An 11,643-nucleotide genomic window follows, 5' to 3' on the forward strand; every position below is an offset into this window, starting at 1 on the left:
CTTGTATTCGCAAGCATTGCAAACGGTGTTGGGAGAATGGGTACCACCTGATTCCTGTGTGTTGTTACAATATGTGGATGATTTATTGTTATGCTGCCCGGACAAGGAAACTTGTTTGGCCACCACCCTTAATTTGTTGTAATTAATTGTGTCATATTGTAGACAATGGATACCACACGCTAGCGCTTTGATGCAGCCATTATACGATTGTTTGAAAATTGTACCGTATATGCTTACAGAAGTAGCTTATGAGTCGTTTGTCACTTTGAAAAGGTTATTGATTTCTGCCCCGGCTATCGATATTCCAGATTACACCAAGACATTTCATTTGTACATTGCTGAAATCACTGGACACGCCACAGGTGTTTTGACACAGGCACATGTAAAACAAAGACCCGTTGCTTACTTTTCAGCAGCATTAGATCCAGTGTCCAGAGGTTCACCGTCCTGTGTACGGGCGGTAGCAGCAGTGTTGATAATCCTAGATAAGTCATCAGAGATTGTTCTAGACAATCCAGTTGTAGTGCACACCACACATGACATACATGCAATCTTGTCTCAGGTACAGCCCAAACACATTTCAATGGCTAGGCAATTAAGGTTACAGTGTACTTTACTTCTACCTCCAAATGTCACTTTTCAGCGCTGTACAACCTTAAATTTGGCCACCTTTTTGCCTCTTCAGTCACCAGATTTGGCAAGGGGGAATAATAGTGCTAATAAGGAAGGAGATGAGGAAACTGACACCCTTCTGTTTAAAGAGATAGATGAGCACGATTGTTTTCAGCTCATGGAACAGGAGACAATGGGATTCCCACATGTTACAGATACACCAATTTTAAATGCTGAGCACACCTTGTATATAGATGGTAGTAGGTTTGCTGATGACAAGGGTAAATATCACACAGGGTATGCTGTAGTGACTGATACACAGGTGATTGAAGCACAGCCCTTACCAGCCCACATGTCAGCACAAGAAGCAGAATTAAAAGCTTTAGAACAAGCCCTAGAATACTTAAAAGGACGAGAAGGGAATATTTACACTGACTCTGCCTACGTTTATGGTGTAGCGCACGATTATGGCCACATATGGAGGGCTAGAGGTTATCTGACAGCAGCAGGTACACCTGTAAAACATGGAGAAGGGATTAAGAGAGTCCTGAACAATCTTCAAAAGGTTAAACGAGTGGCCATTATGAAGATAGCGGCACACACGAGCGCAAAAACAATTGAGGCAAAAGGAAATGCATTTGCAGATTTGACTGCAAAACAGGCAGCTCTAGGGGAAGGAAGCCCTGAGACCTTAGCAGCGGTAGAGGTGAGTATCCCAGAACCAACATGGCAGCAGCTGAGTAAATTACAGGAGCAAGCAGGGGAGAGCGAGAAAGATAAGTGGGTCAGGATGGGAGCAGCACCAGACCTTGACAATGTATGGAGGGAAGGAGGCAAATTATGCCTACCTGCCTCTCTGTACCCAGCAATGGCAGCGGCAGTTCACCTACCCACACACGTCAGTTCCAATTCCATGTATAGGATTGTGAACCAAGGATGGCTCGCCCCTGGATTCAGTAGTATTGCGAGAAACTACTGTGCAGCCTGCCAAATCTGTCTCCTGAATAACCCAGGACAGAGAGTAAAAACCCCACAAAAACACCAGGTCTGGGCCCAATACCCCTTCCAGAGACTGCAAATTGACTACATACAAATGCCTAAGAGCGGCCCCTTTGAATTTGTCCTCGTGTGTATCGATTTATTCTCAGGTTGGCCCGAAAGCTATCCAGTAAAATCAGCTGCAGCAAAAGCCACAGCCAAGAAACTGATCACTGAGTTAATACCTAGGTTTGGTCTTCCTGAAACCATAGAATCAGATAGGGGGACACACTTTACAGGAGAAATCATGCAGAATGTGATGACCATGTTAGGGGTTCAACAAAGTTTCCACACCCCTTATCATCCACAGAGTTCAGGGTCAGTGGAAAGAGTAAATGGGACAATAAAGTTGAAAATACAAAAAGCCATGCAAGAGTTAAACAAGCCATGGCCAGAATGCCTGCCTTTGGCTTTGTTCTCCATAAGATACACTCCAACAGGGAAAACAGGATTGTCCCCATATGAAATACTTTTTGGGAATGCACCTAGATTAGGTCTATACTTTCCACAGAGTATGCAATTGCAATGTGATAGTTTGACTGCATATGTAATACAATTACAACAACGTCTAACTAAGATCCACAAAAGTGTGTATTCTTCTCTTCCAGACCCTAACTCAATAGCAGGTACACATACACTGCTACCAGGAGATTATGTATATGTTAAGAAACACACCAGAAAGACATTGGAACCTAGATTTGAAGGTCCTTATCAAGTGCTTTTGACCACAGCCACTTCAGTGAAATTGGAAGGAAAAGCAGCCTGGATCCACGCATCACACTGCAAAAAGAGTCTTGAACCGAGAGAAACAGAATGAAGATCCTTCTAACTATGATAATAGTGCTTGAATGTTTTCAAATGTTTGTTTATACATGGACTCCCGGTATCAATGTAACAGTTCATGAAAATAGTACTGATCTTAGATGGGTAAATCAGGATAAGAGTATAACGCAATATCCTTACTACGAATGGTATACGGTAGGAAATTTCACGGTGTCAGGACAGGAGGGTCTTTTTTATATGATGCAGAATATGGAATCACCAGTAGTGTGGATAAAAGCCAAATCACAAGCACAAGTAAACATAACTTTCCATTGGAGGGACAATTTAACATGGCCCTTTAATAACACACCGCATAAATGTCATAAGTTAGGTCCATCTGAAACATGGAGAGAAGTAAAAGACAAATTACTACAGTTACTTAGAACTCCGAATTCAAAAGAATACGAGATAGCACAAAAGGGAAAAGGTCCTAGACCAGCAAGGGGAAGTGGGCAATTCAATCTAATAGGTCCTCTTAGTACCAATCAATATGCAACTTATATTTGTACAGCATGGTATTTTGTACCAGTAAGGAAATGGGAAAACACAACAGGAGGATATATACAATGGCAACATTATGGTTTCAATATAAAGATAGAAGACGCTCTACCCACCATCTTCGAGCCTCTGTATTAACTCCTATTCCTAGATCTTGCATAAATGTTTCGGTATCACAACAGAAAACAAAAATCTAATTTAATGTAACTTTTCCCCAGCTACCAGAATGTAGGTATCGCCGAGAATGGTATGATACAGTTCTGGGAGCTGCAGGAACTGGAATGGGAATAATGAATGGGATACAGATGGAAATGATACAAAATAAGTGGAACCGTGCAGGAAGTCACATAGCTGATAGTTTAATAATCACAAGCAAATGGTTACCTACAACATCGAAACACAAATTAGCCAGGTACAATTAACGAAATATCTCAATATTATGGTTAATCACACAGCACTAGCCAGTCTGGAGTTGTGGAAAGAAAATCAGGAGTTCATAAACATTACTCAATGTGCTTTTTCTACACTATCTTATCACATTCAAATTAATAGAGCTCGAGATGAGCTACGATTAGGGAATTATCGCACTTGGATGAACTATTTCAAGGGTTTAAATTTAGAAAGTACATGGTTTGAAGTACCAGGAAAAGAAGTTGAATGTGAGGAAAGATGGTGTGCTGGAAGGTTTGATGTATACAAAGTGGAGGAGGTCCAGGTAATGTGTAAGTTAATAGTGATGCCACTCCTGATAGGAAAGGATCTACCTGAATTTTGGTACCCTGAGATTTATGGACACTATGTAGATACACAAAACATGACTCATGATCTAAGTCTATGTGCTAAAACTGATAAGGGAATAGTCTGTGGAAGATGTTCTCCAGTCTATGAACCTTGCTTATTGAAACATCAATCTAACATATGTAAGTTTCAGAGATTACCAGTAGGTGTAATAAACAGATTTATGGAGATAGGACCACAACATATTTGTTTAGTCACAAATGATCAGGAAACTATGGAAAGTTTAAATAAAACGGCTCCTTTTTCAGGATGTGTAAAGAATGTTAAAATGCTTAAATGGCAAAATGACACTTTCCTTTTTGAACCAGATGCACATAGAATATTTAATCTAGAATGGACGGTAGATAATCTTACTGATACTACTCCTTTTATAATATCATTAGAGCCCTTACGGCAAATCTTAAATGAGTCCGAAATACTTAGAAAACACATAGAGACACAAGAACATACCCTTCAAAATAATCTAATATCTGCGGTTATAGATAAAGGGAAATTAATACATTTATCCTCACAAATAAGAGATGAAACAACACATCATTGGTATGATGTATTTGCTGGATGGTCACCCACTGCTACGGCAATTCTTAATTGGATGCTCAATCCGATACTTATTCTAATTTTAGCTTTTGTACTGCTTACCGTGATAAACTGTTGCTTATATAGGAAGATTAAGGCACGAGCAGACAGAATGGAAAGAGAAAGGTATTAGGAACTCTAATGACAAAAAGGGTAACTTGACATCACCCCTTTTCTATTCTCTTTGCTTATAAGATGCAGGTATGGATTTGAGGGATGAGGGTAAATAAAGAAGACTTATCCTCCTCTGACAACCCGCGGTCAGGGATAGTACTCTTTGAAGTATCGGCTGTTCACTTGTTTGCAAGGACCCAGAATCGTGGAGGGGATGATGTCAAAGGGGGAAATTGATAAGGTTGGAAATAATGGCCTAGAGTTCTACTTAAGTTGTTTTTCATTTCTCTGCATTATGTGTGCGTGTCAGCATATGTTGCAAGACTAGCTTAAGGTTTTCCAGATGTGTAAGTCCAGCGTGATGTATGTTGAAATATACTGCTTGTTACCTTATATGGAAATTTGGTGAAATATGTGTTCCTGTAACCAGCCTTATAAAAGGCTCCAATAAAGCAGTTTAGTTCAGACAGTACGGGACCTTTAAGGCTCAGAACTGATATACAGAGACTCTTGATTCTGTGTCTTACTTCTAATAGAGCTAAATTTGGCAAAGCAATATAAACTAGAGGCAATTCAGTTTGAAAATTGCACTTAACAAGGGGAAACGGGAAAAGTGATCTGGGGTATACCGTAGTCACATGGTCAGTATGCCTAAAGGGGGCAAAAATAAATACAGTATGATGAGCTAGTAAAACAATTAATTGAAAGTAATCACATGTAACATTAACCAGCCAAATGCATGAAAGCCTGTGACATCTCAACATGTGGATCAGGGATATATCTGGAAAAGCATGCTGAATTCCACCTACCTCACTTCTTGATCACATCTTGATCACATGAACAGGGACCCCTTGGCAAGAGGCAGCGGAAGCCGCACCTATCCTGAAAGAATAGCCGGGATAAGCTTTGGGGTCCAAACCTAGGTTTGACAGCAAGGTGCGGCAACGTTTCATGACGTTTCATGAACTGTGCTGAGGAGAGGGGAGCACTAGGGAGTAGAATTCTTGCCAGATATGTCTTGACAGTGCTGTAGGATAACTTGAGCCATGAGTGGCAGAAGGCAGCGAAAACCAGTAGATATTGAATGTTTGTGACAATCACTCCCAGGATACTGAGACTGGAAAGCCTGGAAGGTGGTGTTAATTGATAATGACTTGGAGATCAAAACTGCCACATCAGCCCAGTGGGAACCTAGTCCATCGTTAGCAGCGAGAAATGCGGGGACAGTGTGGTACAGGTGTCTGTGTCTGGAACCTGTCGTAAAATAGCGCGTAGTTAAAATGGAACAGAGCATCCGCTGCTGTATTCTATATACCACTGATGAACCTACAGTGTATGTGGAAATGAAACTGAAAGGACAGCCAAATCAGCCTACATACAAAAGACATGATGAGTAAAGACCTGGCTCTGCCCTTGTTAGCAATTTCTGAGGTAACCTGATTGTTCAAGGAGAAAACAACCGTTTAATCTGTCCAAAAGTGACCCCCACACCTGCGCTGCTGACATTATGGGGCAAATCTCGAACAAAGCTGATGTCTCCGCAAATAGCTGCATAGCCTTGAGGACAAAAAACTGACTCTGCAGGGATGAACATAGCGATTCCGTTCCATTGTTAGAGGAATTCGTCCCACATACATAAGTCGGATAGAGCCGCGGAATCTAACTTGACCCGAGAGTCAGAGTCGGGGGCTGAAGGTAACAAGGCCAACAAACGAGAAATGAACGACCTAACCTGGGGAATGATCTTCGTGGCAAAATTTAGCATGCCTGACGGTGACTGCAATTCTACCCTGGAACAGGTTTGGGAGATCATGAACGCATGTATCCGGTCTTTGATTCTGTCAAATTTGTCTGCATGCAGACTGGCCTACATAGCCTGAGTATCCAGCGTAATCCCCAGGAACGTAAGTGCAGTCACCGGGCCTTCCATTTTTCTTGCAACCAGTGGGATGTTGAGAGCAGGGAAAACTGAAGTCAGGGCCTGTTTGGAACTTTCGATGAAGAGGAAATCACCCAGAGAGTGGATGACTTCTTGACAGCGTTCTGTATGGGTGAGTATCCAGCTGAGTGCCTGCGCGAAAGTATCAAGCAGCCAAAGGCTGCTTCTGGACAAAAAGGTATGTTCAGTAGAAAAATAATACAGACCCCTCCACTTTTTTCCATGCCACTGTCAGAGTGACGGCAGAATCGGGAGAAGTTTGAAAGGATCCACTATGTCAGCTGAATGAGCTGGTGCCAGGCGTAAACTCTGGAATGCCCTGGACGTACCTGGTAGGACACCTGGGTAATGGAAGGAGCACTTGTACTTTTACCTAAAGCCAAAAGGTGCAGGGCATGGTACCAAGGGGGTCCCAGAACCTGCTGATGTCCCTAGAACGGTAGGAGCCTCTGGGGCCGGACTCTGATGGTTTTCCAAAACCTCAACTCTGGCCCACAACTCCTGACAGAAGGTTGCCATTGAGCTTAGGGTGGCGTGAATCTGTGAAAGGGATGAGGCGACAGACCATAGGGTAACCTGCTCAGCATTAGAGTCTGAAGCATAGGGGAATAATAATCTGAATAGCTCCACTTTGCGAGCCAAAGCCGGGTACGAAATACCCCTGTGTCGTAGTTCCGCCATGAGTCTTGGGACAGTCCAGGTTCTTAAGGAGGGCATGCTACCATGTTCAGAACCCCTAGCTGGAGCAGGAGGGATGGAGGCAAAGTCTTCGATATCCGCTGCCTGTGACATTACCTATGCAATCGGGAACAACACCGTCATAAGCAAGAGTTATAACCAAATGTACCCCAAACTTACCCTAAGGAAACGAAAATCTCTTTAGTATTTTTTTCTCCTTTTAAACAACCTCCCAAAGGTAACTGTGATTAAATGAGGAAGTATACGTTGTGCAAGACTGAAAACGTGTCAGTCTCAAGAAACTAGCAAGGCTAATCAGGCAAATTAAAAACGTAAATTTAGGCCTATGAAACCTGAAGACGTGTCAGGCAAGTGATATGAGTAGTGAGATGTCATGACTTATGAAGTCGTAACATAAGCCGTGAGAAACGGATGAGCAGACACCGCACAAGCCAATTAGAAACGATTATCTCAATCCGTTGGTACCCATAAATGTGATAGGTAAACCTGCAGTGGAGTGTTGCCGTGAGATCTAAAATGTGAAGATATGAACGTGACATGTATGACATGACAATGAAAAATTAAATGTAGGTTTGTGCAGGGCTAAAACGTGTCAGTCTTGGGATTTAGACAAAAGCCGAATCATCTGAGGCGTAGCAGGCAAATTAACGTAAGGTTTGGCCCAGGAAGTCTGAAAATGTGTTCGCCAAATGATCTGAGTAGTGAAAACACCCTTACGTGAGAATGTATGTTGAGTGAGGAAACATATAAGGAGACCTGCACTGTACAAGCCAATTAGAAACGACCATCTCAACCCTCTGGTACCCATAAACATGATAGGTAACACTGCAGTGGTGTGATGCCGTAATACTTACAATGTGAAGAATGATCATGTACCGTGTATGCGATGACAAAAAATCTGGTTTTAAAGGGAGATAAGTACCAACCTGAAATGGACTGCAAGAATGAACTCCGTGCAACCTGTTGATATGTAGAAACCCCCACTTATAGAAAAGCAACACAACCACACAAAAAGCTACCACTCAGATCAACGCGTGCGGACCGATGTCGGTTCCAAAAAATGTTTGTAACAACCCCCACGGATTTCCGATATTTGGAAGAAACCAACAATGCCTACCTGAAATGGACTGAAAACTGAAAAAAAACGAACCTATGTCTTACCTTGACATGGATTAACCCTTCTTTGTCCCTTTTTTTTTAACCGTGGCTAAAGATGACGTATGTGTTGTGTAAGAATGAGAAAATATAAGTCACATGAAATTACAGAGGCCGAGTAACCCAAAGTGAAGCAGGCAAATTAAAACGTAAACTCAGGCCTACAGAACCTGACAAGCGTGTCAGGCCAACAAAGTGAGTAGTGCAAAGAAAAAACGTATGAAACAGTTGAATGTATACTGTATGAGAAACGGATGAGGAGACTTGCAACCGCACAAGCCAATTAGAAACGATCATTTATAATAATAATAGTTACAATAGTTACATAGTAGGTGAGGTTGAAAAAAAGACACAAGTCCATCAAGTCCAACCTATGTGTGTGATTATGTGTCAGTATTGCATTGTATATCCCTGTATGTTGTGGTCATTCAGGTGCTTATCTAATAGTTTCTTGAAGCTATCAATGCTCCCCGCTGAGACCACCGCCTGTGGAAGGGAATTCCACATCCTTGCCACTCTTACAGTAAAGAACCCTCTACGTACTTTAAGGTTAAACCTCTTTTCTTCTAATTTTAATGAGTGGCCACGAGTCTTGTTAAAATCTCTTCTGCGAAAAAGTTTTATCCCTATTGTGGGGTCACCAGTCCGGTATTTGTAAATTGAAATCATATCCCCTCTCAAGCGTCTCTTCTCCAGAGAGAATAAGTTCAGTGCTTGCAACCTTTCCTCATAGCTAAGATCCTCCAGACCCTTTATTAGCTTTGTTGCCCTTCTTTGTACTCGCTCCATTTCCAATACATCCTTCCCGAGGACTGGTGCCCAGAACTGGACCGCATACTCTAGGTGCGGCCGGACCAGAGTCTTGTAGAGCGGGAGAATTATCGTTTTATCTCTGGAGTTGATCCCCCTTTTAATGCATGCCAATATTCTGTTTGCTTTGTTAGCAGCAGCTTGGCATTGCCTGCCATTGCTGAGCCTATCATCTACTAGGACCCCCAGGTCCTTTTCCATCCTAGATTCCCCCAGAGGTTCTCCCCCCAGTGTATAGATTGCATTCATATTCTTGCCACCCAAATGCATTATTTTACATTTTTCTACATTGAACCTCATTTGCCATGTAGTCGCCCACCCCATTAATTTGTTCAGGTCTTTTTGCAAGGTTTCCATGTCCTGCGGAGAAGTTATTGCCCTGCTTAGCTTAGTATCTTCTGCAAATACAGAGATTGAACTGTTTATCCCATCCTCCAGATCGTTTATGAACAAATTAAATAGGATTGGTCCCAGCACAGAACCCTGGGGAACCCCACTACCCACCCCGACCATTCCGAGTACTCCCAATTTATCATCACCCTCTGAACTCACCCTTGTAGCCAGTTTTCAATCCATGTACTCACCCTATGGTCCATGCCAACAGACCTTATCTTGTACAGTAAACGTTTATGGGGAACTGTGTCAAATGCTTTTGCAAAATCCAGATACACCACGTCCACGGGCCTTCCTTTATCTAGATGGCAACTCACCTCCTCATAGAAGGTAATAGATTGGTTTGGCAAGAATGATTCTTCATGAATCCATGCTGATTCCTGCTAATGATACCATTCGTATTACTAAAATCCTGTATATAGTCCCTTATCATCCCCTCCAAGAGTTTACATACTATTGCTGTTAGGCTAACTGGTCTGTAATTCCCAGGTATGTATTTTGGGCCCTTTTTAAATATAGGTGCTACATTGGCTTTTCTCCAATCAGCTGGTACCATTCCAGTCAGTAGACTATCTGTAATCATCTCAACCCTTTGGTACCTATAAACATGATAAGTAACTACTGCAGTGGTGAATGCCGTGACCTAACACATGAAGGCAAAATCATGTACCATGTATGAGATACAACGAAAAATTCGCTATGCGGTGAACTAAAAATACAGACACAAGCCAGAAATACACATTAAAAGTAACCATATCTTACCTTTGACATAGATATCTTGCCCTCTTATTTTTTTATTTTTCTGGCAAGGCCTGCACCTGGTGAACGAGGCCCACCATGAAATACGTATGAGCAGGACTGAAAACGTGTCAAACTTATGAATTTACGGAGGCCAAGCAACCTGAGGCGTAGCAGGCAAATTAAAAACGTAAACTCAGGCCTGATGAACCTGAAGAAGACTTGCCACTGCCCAAGCCAATTAGAATCGATCATCTCAATCCGCAACGCCATAAGCCTAATGGGGCGTACGCACGGTCGGACTTTTTGGCTACAAAAGTTCGACAGCCTGTCTGACAGACTTTCTACAGACTTTCAACTGACTTTTGGCAGACTTTAAATGGACTTTCTAACGACCGGACTTGCCTACGCACGATCACACCAAAGTCTGACGGATTCGTACTTGATGACGTACACCGGACTAAAATAAGGAAGTTGATAGCCAGTAGCCAATAGCTGTCCTAGCGTCGGTTTTTGTCCGTTGGACTAGCATACAGACGAGCGGATTTCTGGGTCCGGTGGAGTTACGACGTAAAGATTTGAAGCAAGGTCCAAATCTAAAGTCCGTCAGATTTGCGACTGGAAAAGTCCGCTGAAAGTCCGGGGAAGCCCACACACGATTGGATCTGGTCCGTCGGCGTCCGTCGGACTTTTGTAGCCGAAAAGTCCGACCGTGTGTATGCCCCATAGCACATGAAAATATGATCATGTAAAATGTATGAGCCACAAAGAACATGCCGGAAAACCTTTGTAATCCCTGATGACACGTAGAGAAAATACCTATGGAAAAAAGGAACATAACATACCATACCAACGCTACCACTTGTAACTGCGCATGGATTATTGAAATCAGGTTTGAAAAAGAAATCATCGTAACTGAACCATGCCTGACTTGTGGAGTACAGGAACACAGGGAATGACCTCTAAGTAGAGGAGGTCCAGACAATACGTGCACTATGTGACCCCTGCCAAGCTATGATGTGGGGTGCCTAGGTGAAACAGGAAGGTACCTGCACCTAAAATGGACTGATAGTTCTTTTTTTTTTCCCTGGTCATGAGAATTTGGTATAAAAAAAGCACATTAATAAACAAGTTGTAGTGGTCAAAACCGCCCCTAGATGTCAGCATACTGTAAACGTAGTCAAAACATAGCCAGAGTTCAGGAACCGTAACGGATAGTCAGACAAGCCAAACGTCAGGGAGCCTGAGATGAGCGTATTAAAACAGCAAGCAGGATCTGGAGCCAGAAGGGATATCAGCCAAGCAAGTCTTTAAACAGGAATGCAGGAGGGCGTCTCTGTGATGTTGACTAAGGCGAAGGCAGAGATCATCTGGACTGGACGGCTTAAGTAGGCAGGACCGATGAGCAGGATCATCAACAGGTGAGTAACTGTGGAGAGATAGGAGCTGGC

The sequence above is a fragment of the Aquarana catesbeiana genome, linkage group LG09 (genome assembly GCF_042186555.1).
Source record: "Aquarana catesbeiana isolate 2022-GZ linkage group LG09, ASM4218655v1, whole genome shotgun sequence".
Classification (NCBI taxonomy): domain Eukaryota; kingdom Metazoa; phylum Chordata; class Amphibia; order Anura; family Ranidae; genus Aquarana; species Aquarana catesbeiana.